The sequence below is a fragment of the Gobius niger genome, assembly GCF_951799975.1.
Source record: "Gobius niger genome assembly, chromosome: 16".
NCBI lineage: Eukaryota > Metazoa > Chordata > Actinopteri > Gobiiformes > Gobiidae > Gobius > Gobius niger.
Window position 1 is genome coordinate 23,672,458 of NC_136867.1, and position 10,076 is coordinate 23,682,533.

At 41.1% G+C, this 10,076-nt stretch overlaps 1 long non-coding RNA gene across 1 annotated transcript; it reads right to left on the bottom strand.

Moving 5' to 3' along the window:
* Positions 1-6,220: 6,220 nt before the first annotated feature.
* LOC306975979 lies at positions 6,221-6,729 on the bottom strand. Its single transcript, XR_013793736.1, has 2 exons — positions 6,579-6,729; positions 6,221-6,534 (listed from the first exon to the last, which is right to left on the bottom strand). It is a non-coding gene; the product is annotated as an uncharacterized lncRNA (long non-coding RNA).
* Positions 6,730-10,076: the final 3,347 nt, after the last annotated feature.

Sequence of the window (10,076 nt, forward strand, 5' to 3'; positions counted from 1 at the left end):
AATTTGACTAAAAAATTAGAGAGTGATTAAAGCTAAGGATGTTTTTCTGAAAACTCCAGAAAATGCCTCTTTGACTCTCACAGATCTTGTTGAGTACAAAGATGTTTAACAGCAGTTTTAGATTTTTATATACAGCTCAAGTGCATAAAAATAAGACAGATGCTATATATAGAATCGTTAAATCAATATCTGTCAGAAAAATTGCATTATGTCTTTTTTGTTAAAATCGTGCAGCCCGACTTTGAACGTTCTCCTTTGGTCATTCTTTCCAAAAAGCTCCTAAGTGTCGATCTCTTGCTCAGCTTAATCCTCTCATTGTGAAGTAAAACACTCACCATAGCTTCACAACAGCCAAAGCCCCTTTTCTTTGTCTCTTTACGAAAACAGCTGCCCAGCTAAAGGGAGCAAGAGGAGGAGGGTGGGAGGAGCTTATGGCGAGATCAAATTGAAACCTCTGTATATTTAGTTTCAGTCGTTTTACATCAATATTGCACTTCTAATCTACAAAGTGTAAAATAGTGATGACGATGTGTTTGAGATTATTACCAAATACCTGCAAAAAGCGTAATACCCGCTCTTTAAAAAGCTCCCAATTGCCTTACAGCTACTTTGGGCCTCAGGCGGCGCAAACCAGCGACTGTGATTCAAAAATCCGTAAAGTCGAAACACTAATTTCCGAAGAACTTTGCCGCAGCTCAAATGACCAAAAACACACTTGGATGAAGAAAACACGTTGCGCTTCATGTGAGATTCCTGCGGTGCCATCGACGGAAACGCAAAGTGGATTTTACGAACTTTGGAGACTGAACTTTGCCAATGAACTAGAAAGATATCGCCTGGCGAGCCTCAGGTCTTACTTGTGTGTTTTATTCAGAGGAAGACGGTCTGGTAAAGCTCCATAGAGATTGGATTTCCCTCCAATCGCAGCATCGGAAACATCGAGAAATATGGGATGGAAACAGCCCGGTGCCTCGTAGCGTAATAACATGGTATTTGTGGTCATTAATTCAGCAAAAAGTCAAATTTAATGCCAAAAAAACAAAATCAAAACTCTGCGTTTACTGCTTTTTTCAAACATTACACTAAACAGAAGAATGACATGTAATCAGAATATTTTTAAAAGCAGAACTAAGTAACTTGTTTACCTTAATAAATCCTTTCCGTAGTCCCTCTGGGGGTAATACAAGTGTTAATGGGATGATTGGAGGGTCTTTCATCTCCCCCTGGTGTCTCTGGCCAGAAAACCACTATTGCAACTTCGCTTCACCGGGTCGAAGGCGCAATACACACTAATGGAATCACGAAGAAGAAGCTAACAGGCTAATGGGCAAAGCTAACTGCGGGCTAGCGCCACTTAAACAGTATTTACAGCCAAGTTTGAGTGAAAAAAATAATCTCCATTGTGTAATTGGATGTAAAATATCCCTCTCTCTCTTTGTCTTTTCTGTCAGTGTAGTATTTACTCTCATGGACAATGAGTAAAATCAACTTAATAGGCTACGACACCTGCAGTGGTGCTTATGGCCTCTAGGGGCATGAGTTACGTAGTACTGCTTTAATAAGCTTATTCATTGCTGATATAAGCAAACATCAAATCTGACAGTTATAGAAATGAAATGTGTTTTGGAAAGAGATCACAATTGCAAAACTGGTAATTAGATTATAATGACTTTATTAAGTAACTATTGATTACCTTTTGTAATATTATGAAGCTGAAATCATCTTATTACATGCTATAAAATGTCAGAAATGTAGGAAAAACGACAAAGAATACAGACATTAATTTAAAGATTGCTGTGGTGCGTTGTCGGTTCAGTTGAAAACAAAACTATCTTAATGACGACGACAAACTAAGTGGGGCAGAGCTAAACCGCATGGATGTATCCTTTTTTAAAAAAAACTAAAGTAACTAGTAATCACATTAAAGTAATCAAAGAAGTAACTAGATTACTTTTATATGGAGTAATCGCAGAGAATCAGATTCACCACTTTTGGCACAATTCATTTTATGTCTTCCACTGCTTTTTAATGACTTTAATTTTCTTATTTCATGGTTTTGTGACGATACAGGAAACCTAGAGGGTATTTCTGGTTAAATATTTTCTCCTTAGTCAAAGTTCTCGTGCCGTTTCCCTTCGATCACCGTGTTATTTCTGTGCCGTGAAGAAAAGCTCAACCAAAGAAGACCGTTTTGCTGCAGAAAGCATCTACAGCTGACGTCACATTTCTCGTGCCGGCTTCTCTCTGAAATCCAGTCTCTATGGAGCAGTACCAGACTTTGTAACTCTGTATAAACGTCGTGAGGCGAACCAGGCGAGGAACAATCTCCCAAACTGTGCCTTTTTCAGACGTAGCCTTTTCCTCATCCAGCAGCAGCAGCTCGTTCATCCCGGCAGCTTCAACACAGCTTCAAATTGTAAATAAATCGGTTTGTGTTTTATGACAATCCACCAAAAAATTGTACCTACCGCGTATTTAAAAGTTTTGTTATTTAAAGAAAAAAAAAGGACTTGTCTCACTCTTGGCATTACATCCTATTGTTCATATTATTCAGTGTAATTAAACAGATATAAGCTACTGGACAAGTTCATGTTTCAGAGTGATGTTTTGGGTTTGAAGGCCATTTTAAACACGTCCCATGAGAACGGTTAACATGTTCGTTGCTCGAGTTGCAGATGGTCACGGAGATGTCTGCGAGACGTCTCCTGGAGATAAGACGAGTCTCCAGGTAGTCTCGGGGAAAACTAACATGTTCGGTCTACCCAGTCTTAAGCGGTTGTGTCGCGGATACTATTTGTTGTCCTCAACCTGTGAGACGTTTCTGAGACCTGTCGGATGGAAGGAGATCTCAAAGAGGCGTATGGAGCAGGATTGTTCAGTTAATCGATTAATTGTCATCATGGGTTCAATCGATTTAAAAAGTATGTTAACAATTAATCATTATGCTGTATTTTAGGGGGAAAGACGACCCTATTATTTGTGTTTTGGTTAATTATTCCACTTTTTAACACATTGAGTGCCAAAAACGGAAAAAATAGACCCTATAATATACCTTATGTGTGATTTTGGGAGCTCTGTGATGAAGAGAAGTGAAATAAATGACGATCAAAAACTTGTGGAAAGTCACGATCTGGACATTTTATACTATTGTGTTTCTTTTGCGTGGTGTTGTGTAGCGAACAGCTGTAAAGCCGACACTTCTCTCTCGATCTCTGGAGCGCGTTTGACAAAGCAGAGCAGCTTCATATGGAAAGATCTAAGCATTTGAGATTTAAGCATTTCTCTGGGTTTTTAAATGGTTACAAGCGTTCCAAGGACGGCTGAGAAACATCCTGTTAAAGTCTTCAATCCGAGAACCAGGCTGTTAAAAAAACGCGATCGATAACACGCAGTGTTTCAAAACGTGTCAACAATGTTGTCCTTGAAAATTGACTTGAAACTAAGATATTTAGGCATTTGCCTCTTCACATAACGTTAGTGTCCGTCCAGAGGACAGAGGAGGCGAGAGGAGTTAATCAGAAATGAGAGTGTTTCATAAAAGATCAGTGATTTTGATCAAAATTAGCCTCTGTTTAGCTTGGGATTTCTCAGGAACCGAGGCAGTAGAATTAAACTGTTTTCACCTATGGAGAGCTTAGAGTCTCACCTTTCAAACGAGCCTTAATATGTGTCCATAGCTATAACGTGGACTACACTGTGGTGCTACAAAATATGATGAAAAACGGTCTGGATTGTTGGGACTCTACAGCTAAATCCCAAAAACAGTTAATCGATAATTGTTTGATAAAGTTACCGGTCAATCGATTAACGAAATTGAGCAGGAAGTTCATCCCTAGTATCGAGTCTCTTTGAGCTCTCTCTGGTATTCGACAGGTCTCGGAGACATTGCAGGGACGTCACAGAAATGTCTCTTAGGTTGAGGATAACAAATAGTGTTCGCAACATTACCACAACAGTTTGAGACCATGTAGAGGCTCCTGAAGTCAAACCTGCTCATTTTCACAGAGACGACCTGGAGACTCGCCTTATCTCCAGGAGACGTCTCGCAGACATCTCCGTGACCAGCGGCAAATCAAGTCTTCAGACCAGTGAGAGGCCCTTTAAACACCTAAACCTCAGAGTGGGCAGATTGTAAACATAATAAAACCCGGTGGATCTTTTTCTTTTGCGAAAACAAGATATTGCACTTGACCGGAGCAGAAACAACAAAGGTTTTTGTACAATTATAAGGCAAACAGTTGCAGCCTCTTATCATTCATTGTGGGACAACATTTTATTGCAATGACAGAATTGCTAAAAGCATTGCCCAAACCTTTGAGTTTATTTTTTATTTTTTTGAGTTTTCAGGCTTAACAAATCCGTCCTGTCTTTTGAACAACTAAATATCCAGTTTCTTTCCATAAATTGTCACAACAATTTGAGAACTGGACCAGGACTAAAGTGGGTTTAAAATGAGTCCAAAACTTACCAGACTTGACCCTTTTCCTCCAGCGTGACACTAAAACCGCGGGTCGCCAAAGCCAGAGCTACATAATTGCAGCCTTTGGTCATTTTGCGACGTCAGAATTGCCCAAAACCCAAACTATCACTTTCTCATAAAACACTATTGCCAAAGGTTTCACTGTTTATCCAAACAGCTGGTTCACACAAGGCCTTTTGAAGTGACGATAATCTTCTGGGTGAAAAGTCTCTTGTCATATTACGGGTTACACAGTTAGATTTTTGCTCATGATTTGACCTGGTTTTACTTTTGATTCTAGTGATGAGTTTTTAAGGCCCTAATTTTGCCACAATTCAGTGAATGACTTAATTTAACCTCTGTAATATTTCACTTAGACGAAGGATGTGACATTAGAAGAAGCACTCTGCCCGACCAAAACAAATTGTGTAACACTATAATAACTTCACCGAAATTGACTCGCCGCCCAAGAAGTGACTTCCTGTTTCGATCCAGCACACCAAAATAAAAGCACCATCTTATTCTAAGGCAGAAAGAAATTTTTAACCAATGAACTAACTATTAATAGACAAAACACTTCTTGTAATGTTGCGAGTACCTGCTGAACAAATCAACGAGATGAGCTGTGTGCTTTTATTTTGGCGTGCTGGATCGAAACAGGAAGTCACTTCTTGATTTGGAGTTAAACAGAGTCAATTAGCCTTAATACATGATGGGTCAAAACTCAATTCTTCATGAACACTTCGTTAGACTAGCACTTAAAGGAATAGGCCACCGTTTTTACATACTGAGATATGTTCTTACCTTAGCTTTGACGAGTTCTATAGGACCTGTCTGGTCTTCACCCGCGCCTTCAGTCACGTAAACACAGCGCAGACGGCGTTAGCATTTAGCCTCTCCCTCTCTCCTCTATAGCTCCAAAACTGGTCAAGATAGAAGCTACCAAGCTCTTCCACGTTTTCCCTATTTAAATATGGTTACGTAAATGCTAACGCCGTCTGCGCTGTGTTTACGTGACTGAAGGCGCGGGTAAAGACCAGACAGGTCCTAAAGAACTCGTCAAAGCTAAGGTAAGAACATATCTCAGTATGTAAAAAGGTGGCCTATTCCTTTAAAGGGGCTAGATGCAAGTTGACCATTTTATACTCACTACTGCCACCTCAGGTCATACGTGTAACTGCAGCTTCTATATTAAGCTCGTGCATGACCCTTCGGACCCAAATTAACAACTTTTTGAGTGACAGTGCAGGATTCTACACATTAGGACATGGCTGGAACATGTAGGAGGAGGAAAGTACATAATTGTGGCATTTTTAAACTGTATAGTCCCTTTAATAACTACTTCACTTATTCGTTAAGTAGTTATTAAGTGTGAGTAGCACTTAATAGCGCCTTTAGCTTTGCCTATGTTGCAATAATCATAACTTAAATCCACGTTTTGTCTTTTTTTTTGGTCAGGCAGTGTATTTATTCCATCTGTCACCATGAAGAATCCTTAGAATATGGAGTTCTCCCTCTTCCTTTGTCACTTACATCTCTGAACATAAACATTTTCTACTTGTTTTCCCCAACTTTCCTTCATGAAATCGCTAAAACGTTGATATTCACCAAACCGAGCAGGAAATGATCCGACTCTTCCTCCAGATGTTTCTCCCAGAAGGTTAAATCCACTTCGCTCAATACCGTAACTTCATTGCTCACAAATGAGACGTGCCATAAATATCATGTTACTTTTGTTTCAATGAAAGGAAAACTCAAATGTCACGTTTTTCATTTGGTCCATGTTTTTATTGTTAGTTCAGCAGGAGTTAGCGGTGACACGGAGAGGAGCAGCTTCTGTACAAGAACGTGAAGGGAATCCATTAAACCTTTGACGACTGGGACTTTTTACATTAACTTCTTCAACGTATGTGACAAATGAAACAAAAACGAGAAGAAAATGTCACTTTGGCCTCCTCCGTCCTGGTAGTACAAGTCGTAGTAGTCGTAGAAAGCTGTAGTAATTGCAGTAGTTGACAAAGACTCCAAAGCTGTCGTCTGTACTTGGTAGTTTAAGTGTTATCTAAAGGTCCTATCTCACTCGCAAGGTCTCCGCTACTCAGATTGAAGCAGCGCATACAAAGGGCCTATATCACCGGCCTGGAGACTAGTTGGAGACTCCAGGCCGGTGAGAGTCTGGAGTCGAAGGCGAATCTCCAGGTAGTCTCTGTGAAAGGTTTGATTTCATCCGAGTCTCCGAGAGATCACCGGGAGGTCGACACGGTCTCAAGCATCTGTGGCAACATTGCAAACACTAACCTGAGAGACGTTTCTGTGACGTCCCTGCAAAGTCTCCGAGACCTGTCAGGTACCAAGGGGATCTCAAAGAGTCGTATGGAGTCTCTATAAAGGAACAGGCCACAGTTTTTCCATACTGAGATATGTTCTTACCTGAGCTTAGACGACTAGACAGGTACGTAGTATAAACTTGTCTAAGCTCACATATCACAAATAGTATGTTCGTTCGTTTTCACCGAGACTACCTGGACACTCGCCTAATCCAAGCCTGTGAGATAAACCCTTAAGACGTTTTGTCAGCACTCACTTCTTGGATGAACGTCCGCAACACTTAAACAACTAAGTACAAATGAGTTCTGCTTACGATGATAAACTCCTGTACAATTAAAGTGATAGTCTGTAAGTCTAAATGTATTACACATTTTATAAAATGTGCTACATCAACCACCTGGTCTTGCATTTTTGTCTAAAGTAAGTAATAGTACATATGCATTATTTTTTGTAAAGTCCCTCCTTTCCGGATCTCGGCAACTAATCAGAATCTAGTATCCTCCCGCCTTGACCAATGAGACGAGCTTTTCCTGTGAACCAGCCTGTCAGGTCCAATCAGAAGGAGGGGGAGGAGCTTGATCATTTACTTTTGAAAATTCTGTTCCTGCTCTCCTCATTTTGCAAAGAAGGGCTTTCTGGTTAAAGAGGGGAGGAATTTGATTGTTTACTTTCAAATTTCAGTCTCCTCACTTTGCAAACTTACAGATTATCACTTTAAGTGCTGTGAAAATGCCGTCTTATTTCAGATAAAATGACTTAAAAGTGCGGGAAATATCAGATGTTCAGTCGATTTTGAGAATTTTAGATCTTGTTGCCATGGGAACAAGACGGATTTTGCTTTGCGTGACTTTTTTATTGGTCAAATTACCACAGATTTTTGTCTTGTTTAAGAGTCTGCAAGTTAATTTCACTTATTTTCGTGAATCTCATTTAAAGATGGTCCAAACCTGCTCATAATCTGAATACACAATCTTAATTTAAGCACTTTTTAAGCAAGTTATCTACAACAAGATGGCTTTTTTTCCTAACAAAGTAATAGAAGTAGCAGTTTCAAAGCCCAAATGCAATGTTTTTAAAGCTACAATTACAAAAGATCAGTGCATTACTTTCATGAAGGGTCTGAAGGAGGCCACAGCAATAAGAAAACCCATTCTAACCCCTCGCAAAAACAGCGCCGTACGTTCCTCTACATTTAGCCCGACGGATGTTGATTATAGTTTTGTGGAAGACTGGAGAAGCCGCTCCGCAGCAGCGCCCTGAAATTTACCAAACCTCAAACTAAACTGTGCTAAATATGCGTGACACAGTTCAAGAGACTCAAGCCACGAGATCTGAGCCGCTGCTATAACGGTTTTATCGCAGGCCCGTGAACATAAAGTGGAGCTCTCTTCAAAAAGCATCCGGTTTAATGATTTGGACTTGTTTATTGTGTTGTGAAATGATTCGAATAAACACGAGAATGTAATAAATAAAGACAGTTCCACATTTAGCCCCTAATATACTATGTTATCAATTCATTTGGTAGATTTTAACTTTATGCGAATGTGCCTGAAAGCTTTTATCCTTCAATTTATGAATGCAAATTAAGTCTGAATGTCTCCAAACACCAGAGAAGCAAAAGCCGATATTGCTCAGAGTCAATGAGGCTGAGTTTAGTCTTTACACAGAGTCTGAGTAAAAGAAAAGAAGATAAAACAGATCATTTTGAGTCCACAGCATCCACAGACAAGCGCATGGCTCAGCTGGAGAAGTACAAGTGTCTCGGGTCTTGTTTACGTGAGGTTAACGTGTCTGCCGTGATGCTCTCGCTGTATCGGACCGATGTGGTGAAAGAGGAGCTGAGTCCAAAGTCAAAGCTCTCGATTTACTGCAGTTTGTGTATCTACAGTTAGTGTATCTACTGGCAAGAGGCAGATTGATATAACACCGCCAGGAACATTTGCACTGACATCAATCCGGGACCGCGCCGGCTTGAAGCCTTTGGGTAAAGATCCATTCAGTGTTTAGCTTTGAAAAAAGTTATGTGTGTTTGTATTATGTGTTGCAGCACCTCAAGTTTTTTTTTTTTTTACATCGCTGCGTTGTTGATTTGTGTCTTTTTTGCCAGAACCAATTGTGATTCTTGGCACTTCTTGGCTCGCTGGAGGTGGTGCTGTTTGGTGCAACTTTAATATTTCCACATAAAAACCTCAAAAATGTACTTTTAGTGATATAGAACTAGCATTATGGTTAGAAAGAGTGTGGGGAATGGTTTAACAGTTAACATTTTCTTGTGAGGCAGAGCTGGCCCGTCACCCTGTGGATGCTTCAATATCCCGCCCTCCATGAGTAGTGTTTGGACACCCCTCATATAGTGCTTTTCCACCTGCGTTTGGCTCAGAGCGCTTTACATGAAGGAACCACTCACCCATTCATGCTTTCAGGATGGGTGAACGCACCTGCCAAGATTTGAACCTACAACCTCTCGGTTATAGGACGACCCGCTGTGTCATCAGAGCTACTGTCGGCTGGATGAACACGCTAAGAGAGGGTGAGGAGTTCAGTCCCCGGGAGGAGCTCGGGGTAGAGCCGCTGCTCTTCAAGAGAGGAGCAGCTGATGTGGCTCAGACAACTGTCTCAGGCTCCCTGGACATGTCCCATTGGGAAGAGGGGGCGAGCGGTTGCTGTTCTTGCCTCACAGAAAGCAGCTCCCGGGTTCGACCCTGGACCCTTTTTTCTGTGAGGAGCTTGTTATGTTCTGTCTGTGTCTGTGGAGCCTTCCTCCAGGAGCCACTAAAACACAACAGGTGATCCTGAGCATCAGCCTGCTCCACATCTGGAGATGGTCCCAGGACAATAACCTGCTCTTTACGGGTCGCCCCAGCCACATCAAAGAATGGGTCAAATGCAAAGGACACATTTTCCAACGAGGACAATAAAGTGAACCTGAACTTGTACCTGGTCCCGGCAAAGACCTGGGACACTCTGGAGGGACTATGTCTCACTGTGGTCTGGAATCGCTCGGGACCCCCGGAAGAGCTGGAGGAGGTGTGTGTGTCTCTGCGACCTGCTCCCGGACGAAGCAGAACAAAACGGATGGATATTTTCCTAAATGTCGATATTGATTAAATTTTCAGCTTTGATTAAAAACATTCACTGATGACAATAAACATCTAAAAACCTTGCATTGTTCCCTGATCCTTCCACCAAACAAACGGAGCCGCTCTGCTGCTGACTGTCCGTCAAAGCCCTGGTTTTACACGATTATGGCACAAAAAGACTTGACCACGACAACAAAACTCTCAAGTGT